Below are 11,175 nucleotides of genomic sequence, written 5' to 3'. Positions count from 1 at the left end.
TGAGACCTCACCCCCCAGCCTCAGAGGAGTGGAGGGTCCCTGGTCCTGCTGCGCAGAAGCACCGGAGATGCCCCGCGCAGGGCATCCAGGGGTGAGCGCACCCCACACCCTGGCCCTTCCCAGGCAGGGCTTCTACTCCCAGCAGAGACCGGGAACACCTGGCTCCTCCACTGGGGCCCTGGAGTGGGGGGCAGGACCCAGGAAAGCTACGGGCACCCCCCACCCCTGCTGCCGAGCCCCCCGCCCACCCGCCGGACATGAGTCCTTCAGAGTCCAATTAGGCCGTGACCTCAAGGGAGAGGGCGGGGAGCTGGAGGCTGGCGCTCCTCTAGTGATGGACCCAGCGCCCGCCCCACTCTCAGTGTCATCATTTCCTTGGTCATCAGGCACCGTCCTCCCCTCCAAGTAGCTCTAGAGCCTCCTGGCGCCTACAGAACTGGCTGGGGAGCTGCGTGGTGGCCGGGGGCAGCCGGGGTCTCACGAAGGGGCTGGGGTGCTCCTGGCAGCTGTGGGGCCCCGGGTAGGGGTCCTGTGGCCACACCAAGGGGCAGGCCCAGATGCCTCAAGCCTGAAAGAGAAGTGGCTTCCCCTGCCCCGCCAGCTCTTCCCACCCTGTCTTCTTTCTTTTTAAAAAAATTGAGATATAATTCACATTCCACAGAGTCACCACCTTTTTTTTAACTTTACAGTTCAATTGTATTTCTATAAATGTTTACATACATTGAACATTTTCATAGAACAAGTTCAATATTTATATTTCTCAAGTTTTATAAGCCAAGTGAGAATTTGAATGCAACACAGAAGCTGTTTATTTCTTCTAGAAGCCTCCTTAGTTACAGAAGCTTTGGATTAAAACTTTCGCCTGATTTAGTTTCCAAGCAGCATTCACATGATGAAAGGTGGGTCAAGGGGACAACAGAAATGTTACCACTTTACCATATCCAGGACTCTCTTTTATGCAATGTCTGATGGGGAAAATACTACTCAGTGGAATTTGTCTTGTTCGGTAGAGGCTGCATCTTTATCCTTTTTAAAAAGTAGGGGTGTTGTATGGACAAATGAGGATAAAAAGACTCTTGTAATTACCCTGTTGGTTTACTATTGGTGTGCAACAACCAACCACAAAATCTCAGCTGCACAGGACACTCAGGAGTTATTCAGTTCACCTGCCTGTGGGCCACCTGGGACCAGCTGATCTAGGCTGGGCCTTTGGGCTAAGTCTTTTCCAGGTGATTCCTCCTCCTCAGACTGATGGGCTGCTCTGGGCATGTAGAAATGCAAGAGGACAAGTCGAGACATGCTGGATTCTTTCCAAAGAAGTTTAGAAAGCGTATGCATGTTATTCCATATAGCTGAAGTTTATTAATCCTCATGGCTGTGTAGAAATCCAGTGAAGGATTTATTTTTCTATTCTATACCATTTAGAGCTTAATTTTGCAAAGCACACTTTTATATGTTTCAGCACAGCGGCCCTTCTTTCATAGATTTATTTCTAGTTATTTGCTGTTAACACTAATGTGAATGAAATTTTTAAAATTTCATTTTCCAATTATTTGTTATTAGGATATAGCAATGCAGTTCATTTTTGTATATTGACCTTGCAGTAACTCAGTTAATTTTTGTATATTGACCTTGTAGTGTCAACTTCATGAAATCCTTTATTCTTTTCTTTTTAAGATTTATTTATTTATTTGTTTGTTTGTTTGTTTGTTTGTTTCTCTTCCCTTCCCCCCCCAACCCCCACCCCGGTTGCCTGTTCTCTGTGTCTATTTGCTGTGTCTTCTTTGCCCGCTTCTGTTGTTGTCAGCAGCACGGAAATCTGTGTTTCTTTTCGTTGTGTCATCTTGCTGTGTCATCTCTGTGTGTGCGGCACCATTCCTGGGCAGGCTGCACTTTCTTTCACGCTGGGCGGCTCTCCTTACGGGGTGCACTCCTTGCACGTGGGGCTCCCCTACGCGGAGGACACCCCTGTGTGGCAGGGCACTCCTTGCACACATCAGCACTACGCATGGGCCAGCTCCACACGGGTCAAGGAGGTCCGGGGTTTGAACCGCAGACCTCCCATCTGGTAGCCGGACGCCCTAACCACTGGGCCAAGTCTGCCGCCCCTTTATTAGTTTTAGTGTTTGTTTAGATTCCGTATAGTTTTCAATGTACACAATCATGTCATGCGCAAATTGAAACGGTTTTAATTATTCCTTCCTAAACTTTGATATTTTATTTATTTTTCTTGCCTTACTGCCCTGTCTAGGAATTCCAGTAGAATGTGGACTAGAGATAGTGAGAGTAGATGATGTTGCTTTGTTCTTGATCTTAGAGAGAGAGCAGTAAGTGTTTTACCATTAAGTGATGCTAACTGGGGTTTTTTAAAGGGCTTCCTTTATCAGATTGAAGAAGTTCCCTTCTCTTTCTAGATGGCTTAATTTTTAAAAAATCATGAATGTGTGATAAATTTTGCAAAGTACTATTTCTACACCTATTGGGATGATTAATATGTATCCTTCTTAATTCTGTTAATATGGTAAATGGCATTAATAGTTTTGAAAGTTAAACTACCCTTGCATTCCTTGGATTAACTGCCCTGTTCTTGATGCACATATTTTTCATATTTTGATGTATTCAATTTGCTAGTAGTTTGCTAAGGACATTTTTGTGTCTATCCTTATTAAGAATATTATCCTACAATCTTCTTAAATTGTAACTTCTCTACTAGGTATTGATATCAGTATTAAGCTAGTCATATAATATATGCTTAGAAAGCTTCCTTCCTGTTTAATTTTCTGAAAGTTTGTACAAGATTGGTGGTGTTATTTTCTTCTTTAAGTGTCTAATAGAACCTCACCAGTTTTTTGTTTTGTATTGTTTTTGGTCAGAAGGTTTTTAGCTATGAATTTGATTTATTTGGTAGACATAGAGCCATTTGGATTTTCTGTCAGTCTGTGTCAGTTTTGATAAATTTTGTTTTCCAAGGTATTTGTCTTTAAGTTGTCAGATTTATTAGCATTTTCAGAATCACCACCTTAACGTGTACTGTTCAGTGGTGTTAGTACATTGGCAGGTGGTGCGTCACCACTGTCCAATTCCAGGACATTCCATCACCCCGAAAACCCACCCAGGGCATCAGCAGGGACTCCAGACTCCACCCCACCCCCACCCCTGCCACCCAGCCCTGGCCACCGCCGACCCGCTCTCTCCTGGTGGATTTGCCCCATTCCGGACATTTCGTGGAAATGAGATCACACGGTATTTGCTTCTTTTTGCCGGCTGCTCTCCCTGAGCAGGGTGTTTCCGAGGTGCCATGCTGAGCACGTAGCAGGAAATCCGCTGCGGCAAGGGGCGCCCTGGCAGGGCGGATGGGGCTCCCTTCCTTGGGCTGCTGCCTGGTGTTCCACGGGGTGTCCTGGTGGCCGGAGCTTTCTGTGGTCCCCATCCCAGCAGGTTCTCAGGTTGGTCCGTCCTGTGGGTGGGAGCCTCCTGCGAGCCGTGGATTGGATTCGATTCTGTCAAGAGTCATCTGGTTAGATCCCTCCAGTAAGGCGTGGCCCAGAGCGGGGCTTATTCCTCTCACCGGAGCCCTTCCCAAGCGGGGGACATGCGCAGAGGCACGGAGAGACCCAGGAGCACAGAGAGGAGCCCACGAGCGCCGAGGGAGAAAGCCACGGGAGCAGGAGCAGCGATCAGGGGAGCCCAGGAGAGAAAGCCCTGGAAGGAGCAGCCGGAAGCTGAGACAACGGCCGGGAGGGGAAGGCCGAGCGCAGCCGATGGCCAGAGGTGAGCTGCGGGAGAGGCTCCCCTGAGGAAGCCTTGCTGTGGACGTGGATCCCAGCCTCAGAAGGCTGAGCTCTTCAACCAGCAGGTGCCCGTGGCAAAGGCCACCCATGGCCCGCCTACGGCCTCGGCAGCCTTTACCAAGCTAAGGCAGAGGGTCAGGCCACATTGTATTTATCATCTGCTCGTCGGTGGCTGGACGTGCGATGGTCTGAGCTGTGCTGCTGTGACCACTCAGTGTCCCTCTCCCTGCCCCCCCAGCCGGCCAGGCTGTGTGCTGTGGGCGGCTGTGAAGCACTGCCGGCCCTAACAGCAGTAGCTGCCGCAGCCCTCTCCAGCAGGTGACGCCACCTATCTGAAGAGGACATTGGTGGCAGCACGTTCACCGCGGGCAGGACCCCCTAGCTCCTGGCATGGAGTCCGTCTCCCCCATCGCGCAGCCGAGGTCACGGAGGCCCGCGTGCCGGGCCCTGCGGGTGAACCACGCCTGCCTGCCCGCCTCGAGCCCAAGGCGCCTGTCACGTTGCTTGCCGCCAGCCCAGTGCGCGGGAGGTGGCCAGAGTGTAAGCGTGGAGACCTCATGCTCTAGCGGCCAGACACGGGGCGAAGGTCCCACAAATGCGCCCGTGGGCCGAGGCCTCAGAGCCTCACGAGGTTCGCCAAGCGCGTCTTTGGCCCTTTCCCATCCTCCCCTGGGTTGGCTCGCCAGCCCCGTTTCCCCCGCGCCCGCAGGCCTGGCAGCGACAGCCTGGGCCACGCAGAGGGACGAACGCCAGAGCTGATGGTGCAGGGGCTGCGAGCAGCGACCTGCCTGGGGGGGTCTGCAAGCATGCGGGTGGGGGGGGGCGGGCTGCCCTGCCTCTGCCGCTCTCACTCCCACAGCGCCCATGGCGCCCCTGCACGTGCCTTTGGTCCCTGAGCCACGTGGCTGGAGGAAGGGAAGCGCACAGGGCAGCACCACAGAGCCCGAGCCCCCTCGGGCAGGGTGGACAAGTGGATGGCAGGAACGAGGCGCTGCACCGAGCCGTGCTCACACTCGTGCACGGCTCCACCTGCCTGAATCCCACGAACAAAGCCAGCAGGTCCAGGCCCAGCAGGGGACACAGGCCAGGCCCAGCAGATTCACAGGGAAGGGGCCACGGGTGGGCTCCCGAGACCAGATGTCTCCGTGTCCCTCCAGCCCCACCCTCCATGCCCACCCAGGAGGAGAGCAGGGGGAGGCGGGTGCAGAGCCCAGGCCAGACCTAGACCCCAGAGCGGGGCCAAAGGAAAGGGCACACGCAGCCGGGGGACCTGGATCACCAACCCCGAGACGGCAGGTGGGGACCCTCCGGGGGCCGAGAGAGCCAGCCTTACTTCCAGCACGCCCCGCACGGTTCCATTGCCACAGCCATGCAGGGTCCTCCTCACCTTGGCCCAGGCTGTTCCTTGGGCCAGATCGCTGTCCCTGCTGCCCAGGAACCTCGTCCTCCCGGCGAGGATGGAGTTCAGGTGCCGCTGTCCAAACCCACTCGTTCCTCTCTCACTGAGTTCTGGAATTCACAGCAATCACAGGGATGAGGCCAATAGCAGCAAACGCCCGTCATGGACTTGCTCATAGCCCCGTGGCTAGCTAGGCCCACGGCTCTCCTCACCCAGAATCCTCGAGAGACCAGGATTTTGCTCATTTTAAACAGGAGACCGGCAAAGGTCCTGCAACCCACCAGGACTCAAACCCGCATCTGGAAAGCCCAGGCCAGCCCCCTCGAGCTGGCTGCTCCCCTAGTGTCCCTCTGGTTTGCCCGGTCCCACCCACTCCCCTCCGTGCCCACCTCCTGTGGGACCCGACCCTCCTGGAGACCCCTCGAGGCCTGCTCCTTCCAGAGGGTCCTTCTCTGCTTCCTTGCAGGGGATTCAGGCTCCCGCAGAGACAGCAAGCTCTGGGGGACGGGGACTATGGCTCCAGCTTCTGTCCGCCCCTCCACCCCCCACCCACCCTCAGGTGCCGGATGGAACCTCACATGGGGTGGTGCCTCGGGATCCACCCTTCTCCCTCCTTCCCCTGCAGTCGGTGGCCAAGAGCCCATGGATGTCAGCCTGCACCCTTGGACAACTAGGACGCCTGTGCCCGCCCCGGCCCAGCCCTGGCACACGTGGCCGCTGCAGCCCCTTGCCCCCAGCCCCATCTGCCCACGCCCCCTGCCCGCTGCAGGCTGGGTTTTGGCACCGGCCCTGCCTTAGACCTGCTGCTCTTTCCTTCCCACCTCCAAGGCCTGCTGCGCCTCTGCAAACCCCACAAGGCCACCCCGACACCCCCACATCCACTGGGTGCTCCTCTGCTCCTTGTGCCATCGCCGTCTGTTGGGTCTTCCTCTTTCTACCTGGAGACCCCCGGTCCATCCCCAAAGGTCCCGCTCAGGTGCCGCCTCCTCAGGAAGCCCCCTGGGCAGGACCGGCTGCCGCCCCCGAGGTTACGGGGAGCTCCGTCCTAGAGGCGTGGCTGGGCCCTGCCACCCCCCGGAGAGCTCCAGGGCCAGGGCCGGGCCTCTGGCAGCTCCACGTCTCCACCACGTTCCAGAGTCACCGCGGGGGGCACCATGAAAGCAGAGAGTCCAAAGGCTGCGGGGTCCCTGCCGCCAGCTGGCCTCCTACTTCCACCTCCACCCAAGTGCCCGCTTGACTCCCTCATCCTCAGAGCCTCTCTGAGAGCAGAGGCAGAGGCCTGGCCACCAACAAAAATCAAATTATCCGCCCCTCACCCCACCCCAGCTGATGATCAACGCTCCCATTAGCAATCCAGATGGTGGAACTCCCACATACATAACAGAACTCAGGCTCCGGGGCCCATCCATTCTCCCCTCCGTGCAGACCGCGTCGTAAATAGGTTATTTTGTGTGTAAATCACACACTGAAACACAGCATTAGCTGTGTCTTTTGATAGAGAGGAAATGGTTCCAAATAAACCATTCCGGACAGGAATGTAAAATAAGCCAGGTTTAATGGAGCAGGCCTGGTGCCGCTGCGTTAAACGTGGCCACAAAGAAAACCCCGAATGAACTAACAGGAACTGGCACCCGGGGAAGGAGGCTGGGTTCCCACCTCCTTTAGGAGCGCCAGCATCAGTTTGACAGCACCAGGCGTCAGCAAGGCATTCCCGACAGAAATACCATCCTTTGGGGAGCTGAGGTTCGGGCCACGAGGGGCGGGGCGGGGACACACTGGGGCCCACCCCACAGGCGCCTCCCGGGGGGCAGCCAGTCCAGGCCCGGCGGAATGCTTGGGGAACGGTGTGCACCTCAGGTGCTGGACTCAGTTTCCCCATCTGTAAAAAGGACACAACTTCTTCCAGTTCTAGAATCTGAAATGCCGTCTAAGATCGTCCCAATTGAGGCACAGCTTAGCATCCCTGATGAACCGCCAGAGCCAAGGAGCGTCTGCCAGGAGGCCACGGCTGGAAGAGGGCAGAGCCCCCCGCACCGTCCCACGTCCATCGCGCGTGGGCCAAGCACACCAGGCCGTGTCCAGAAAACACGATGAGGAAGGGCAGACGTGCGCGTGGCCTTCACAAGGCAAGGGGGCGACCAGGCTGGGAGGAACAAACAGGTAGGGGAGACAAGGGGGGGTAGCCAAGAACCAGGAGGGGAAACGAGGAAGGGGCACACAGAGTGGGGCAGCCTGGAGGGGGCAACACAGAGAGCAACCAGGAGGGGGCAGCCAGGAGGGGCCAACTATGACGGGGGTCTCAGAAGGGAGGCAACCAGGAGGGGGTCAACCAAGGGGGGCAATGAGGAAGGAAGGACGACCAAGGGGGCAACCAAGAGGGGGCATGGCCAAGGGGGGCCAACCAGGAGATGGGACAACCAAGGGGGGCAAGCGGGAGGGGGCAACAACCAAGGGGGGGCAACCAGGAGGGGGCGACAACCAAGATGGGGCAACCAAGGGTATGCAACCAGGAGGGGGACAACCAAGAGGTGGCAACCGGGGGGGGTGACAACCAAGATGGGGCAACCAGGAGGGGGTCAACCAAGGGGGTCAACCAGGAAGGGAACAACGACGAGAGGGACAAACAGAGGGGGTCAACCAAGGGGGGCAATGAGGAGGGGCAGACGACCAAGGGGGGGTAATCAGGAAGAGTGCAACCAAGAGGGGGGCAACTAACAGGGTGAAACCAGGAGGGGGCAACCATGAGCGGGGAAAACAGAGGGGGGGCAACTAACGGGACGTAACCATGATGGGGCAACGAGGAGGAGTGCAATCATGAGGGGGCAAGGAGGAGGGAGGGGTGACCAAGAGGGGGAAACCAGCAGGGGGGCAGGCCACCAGGTGGGCAGAGACTGATGGGGACAGTCAGGGGGGAGAGGCATCCAGATGTGGGGGAGCAGCCAGGCAGGGGCCGGGTAGCCCCCCGAGCCTCGGGCCTGCGGCAGGAGCGGGGCGAGAAGCCTGCTGTTGGAGCAAGTCTGAATGGGGGTCCATCTTGAGGAGAGTCGGGGTCCCCTCCGTTTCCGTCCCTGTGGGGGACATTTACCCCGTCCCACCCCAGGCCAGGGGCTCCGCAGGCCACTCTTAAAATGCTGTCCCATTTCATCGCCCGGGAGCCCATAAGCAGTTCCGATTTTACCCCCCTTTACAGACCCCATAGGTGAGCACAGGGCCAGGAGGGGGCTGGGGGAGTCCAGCTCTGCCTACTGCTCTCCTGGGGCAGGGAAAGGGCCCCGGCTCCACCTCCTCCAATCTCCCAGCCCCCCATTAGCCAGAGCCCCCGGGTCAGCCCCTGGCAGGGCCGCCCAGAGCCCGCTGAGGGAGGCCTGGGGGCGGCCGTGCGCGCGTCCTGTGAGCAGGGCGGCCGGGAGAGCTGGGCTCTGCTCTCCAGAAGGGGCCTGACGGCGCGGGGAGCTGAGCTGGCAGCGGGGCCATCACCAAGCTGCAAGCAGCAGCCCCAGCCCTCCTGAACGTCACTTCAGGGACAACAACTGCCCAAAGTGTCACCTCTGCCCCCACCCCAGGGAAGAGCCTGGGCCTGGCAGAGGGGAGCTGGGGGCAGGGGCCAGCCATCCAGGTCCCTGCCCTCTGTCCACCGAGGGGCACCACAGGGCCAGCAGAGGAAGCCGGACACAAGCCCACAGGCTCCCCGGGTGGCAGGGGTGGCATGGGGCTGACCCCTCACCTGACGGGCATTGACTGGGGCACAACAGTGCCTGCGGCGTGGCACCCTGTGGGGAGAGCACAGGAGCACAGGGCGGGAGAATGGAGCCCGCAGAGCAGGCGCCCACCCAGGAAAGGCTGTCAGGGCCGCGGGGACGGGGAGGGGACGTGCAGCCACAGGTGGCCCCCGGACAGGGCTCAAGCAGCTGGCTCTGCACAGCTACCCTGGTGCACGGGGGACACCTCCCCACGAGGCAGGGCCGTGACCCCGAGACACTTTCAGAGCCCCATGGAGAGCAGGGAAGGGCAGCCGTGGGGCGTCAGGCCATGCAGGGCCCCCGGAGCAGCGGGCTCCACGGGGGAGCCCGAGCAGAGGGGAGTGCCCCCAGGTTTATTCTCAACTCGCAGTGTCTAGGCCTGGCCCAGGCCCTCTGCGTGCGGTGGCCTGGGAGGCCTGGAAAAAGCCACCTACCTGGGACCCACCCCGAGGGACACCGTGGCAGCAGGGCGGGGAGGCAGCCTGGAAATCTGCATTTTTTACACGCTTCCCCTGGGAGCCTCCAGCTCGCCCAGCTCTGGGACCCTCCGACCCTGCAGTGGACAGAGGAAGAGACGGAGCCAGCTCAGGTCCCCTGCAGGGCAGCCTCGGGGCGCCGTGCACAGGGGGCAGGACCCCTGGCCCCACATCCCGCCCGGCTCCCGCCACCCTGGGGAGGAAAGACCCCGGAGCCTGGCCTTGCTGCCGGCGCTCCAGCTGCAGGGGCTCAGCTGGCAAGGGGCGCTGCAGCAGGGAGGCGTCCTACCAGGCAGAGCACCGGGCCTGGGAAAGGACAGCTGCGGGGAAAGAGGGAGGCGAGTGATCAAGGCCCAGACTGAGCTCAGCCTCGGGGACTCGGACGGCACAACCCGGCCAGACAGCCAGACGCCCGCCGAGCCCCGTGGCTCCAGGCATTCCCCCAGGGCTCTGAGCGTGCCACCAGCAGGACTTGCGTTTAGTAGCGTGAAAACGGAGGCCCGAGGCTAGGCGACGGGCCGAGGTGGGCGAGCCGGCAAGGGCCTGCGGTCAGCAGCTTCTTTCTCCGGCTCTGCGCTGCGTGTAGGACACAGGAGGGGGGGGCAGCTGCTGCGCGGGGAGTAGCCTGGGCCCAGCGTCCGTAAGGACTGCCCCCCTGTGCTTCCTTCACCCTTACGCAGCTAAGAGGCGGGCCTGATGGAAGTCCCACATCACACGGGGAGGACCGAGGCCCTACGGGGGCTTCCTGCCTCTTGTAGCCGGGGGAGAGGAGGCCTCATGCTCAGGTTCTCACCCTTGAGCCGGCGTCAAAACACTCAGAGGGCTCGTGCCGACGCAGGCTGCACTTCTTTCTTTCTTTTTTAAAAATTTCTCTCCTCTTCCCCCGCCCCGGTGTCTGCTCTCTGTGTCCATTTCCTGTGTGTTCCTCTGTGTCCACTTGTCCTCTTGCCGGTGGCACCCGGAACCTGTGTCTCTTTTTGTTGTGTCATCTTGCTGCTGCATCAGCTCTCCGTGTGTGCAGCGCCAGTCCTGGGCAGGCTGCACTTTCTTTCGCACTGGGCAGCTCTCCTTAGAGGGCGCTCTCCTTGTGCGTGGGGCTCCCCTACACGGGGGACACCCCTGGGTGGCACAGCACGCCTTGTGCACATCAGCGCTGCATGTGGGCCAGCTCACTACACGGGCCAGGAGGCCCTGGGATTGAACCCTGGACTCCGCACATGGTAGGCGGACGCTCTATCAGGTGAGCCACATCCGTTTTCCCAGACTGCCATTCTAAGGATTCCCAGGTGAGGTTAAAGGAGCTGGGGGGGCGGGGGTCAGGGAATGCTGCATGGGGAGCACTGGCCTGGCGCATGGTAGGTGCTCTGGGAATTGACTTGGCGCATAGTAAGTGCTCGTTGAAGATGTGCACATCGGCCAACACCGGGACTTCCCGAGGTTTCTGACCTCCAGCCCCGCTGCCTCCTCTCAGGAGACGGGACCCTCGGCAGATCAGGACCAGCTGCCAACTGTGTGGGTCCAGCCTTTCGGGGCGTCCCAGCCGGAAGCGCAGAGTGGCCCCTGCGCTTGGCGGAGGCACACAGAAAGGTTCAGAAAGATTTCTGGGCCCCAAACCCACTGTTGAGGAGGGAGGTCCAAGAGCATTTGCACAGGGAACCCAGCTGCCTTTACGATGACGTCATCTTAAAAGTGAAAGGGGAAAAATCTCGCGGCTGGAATGTGTTTCTAAAGACTTACAGCCCCCACCGTGCTCCAGGCAGCTGAGGAGG

General features: G+C 59.0%; 1 long non-coding RNA gene across 1 annotated transcript; it reads right to left on the bottom strand.

Moving 5' to 3' along the window:
- Positions 1-671: 671 nt before the first annotated feature.
- Positions 672-9,981, bottom strand: LOC101439752 (uncharacterized). Its single transcript, XR_009184495.2, has 3 exons — positions 9,365-9,981; positions 5,179-5,300; positions 672-3,500 (listed from the first exon to the last, which is right to left on the bottom strand). It is a non-coding gene; the product is annotated as an uncharacterized lncRNA (long non-coding RNA).
- Positions 9,982-11,175: the final 1,194 nt, after the last annotated feature.

Source organism: Dasypus novemcinctus, chromosome X (assembly GCF_030445035.2).
Source record: "Dasypus novemcinctus isolate mDasNov1 chromosome X, mDasNov1.1.hap2, whole genome shotgun sequence".
Lineage (NCBI taxonomy): Eukaryota > Metazoa > Chordata > Mammalia > Cingulata > Dasypodidae > Dasypus > Dasypus novemcinctus.
Note: the sequence above shows the minus strand (reverse complement) of the source record. Positions and strands in the feature narration are given on the sequence as shown.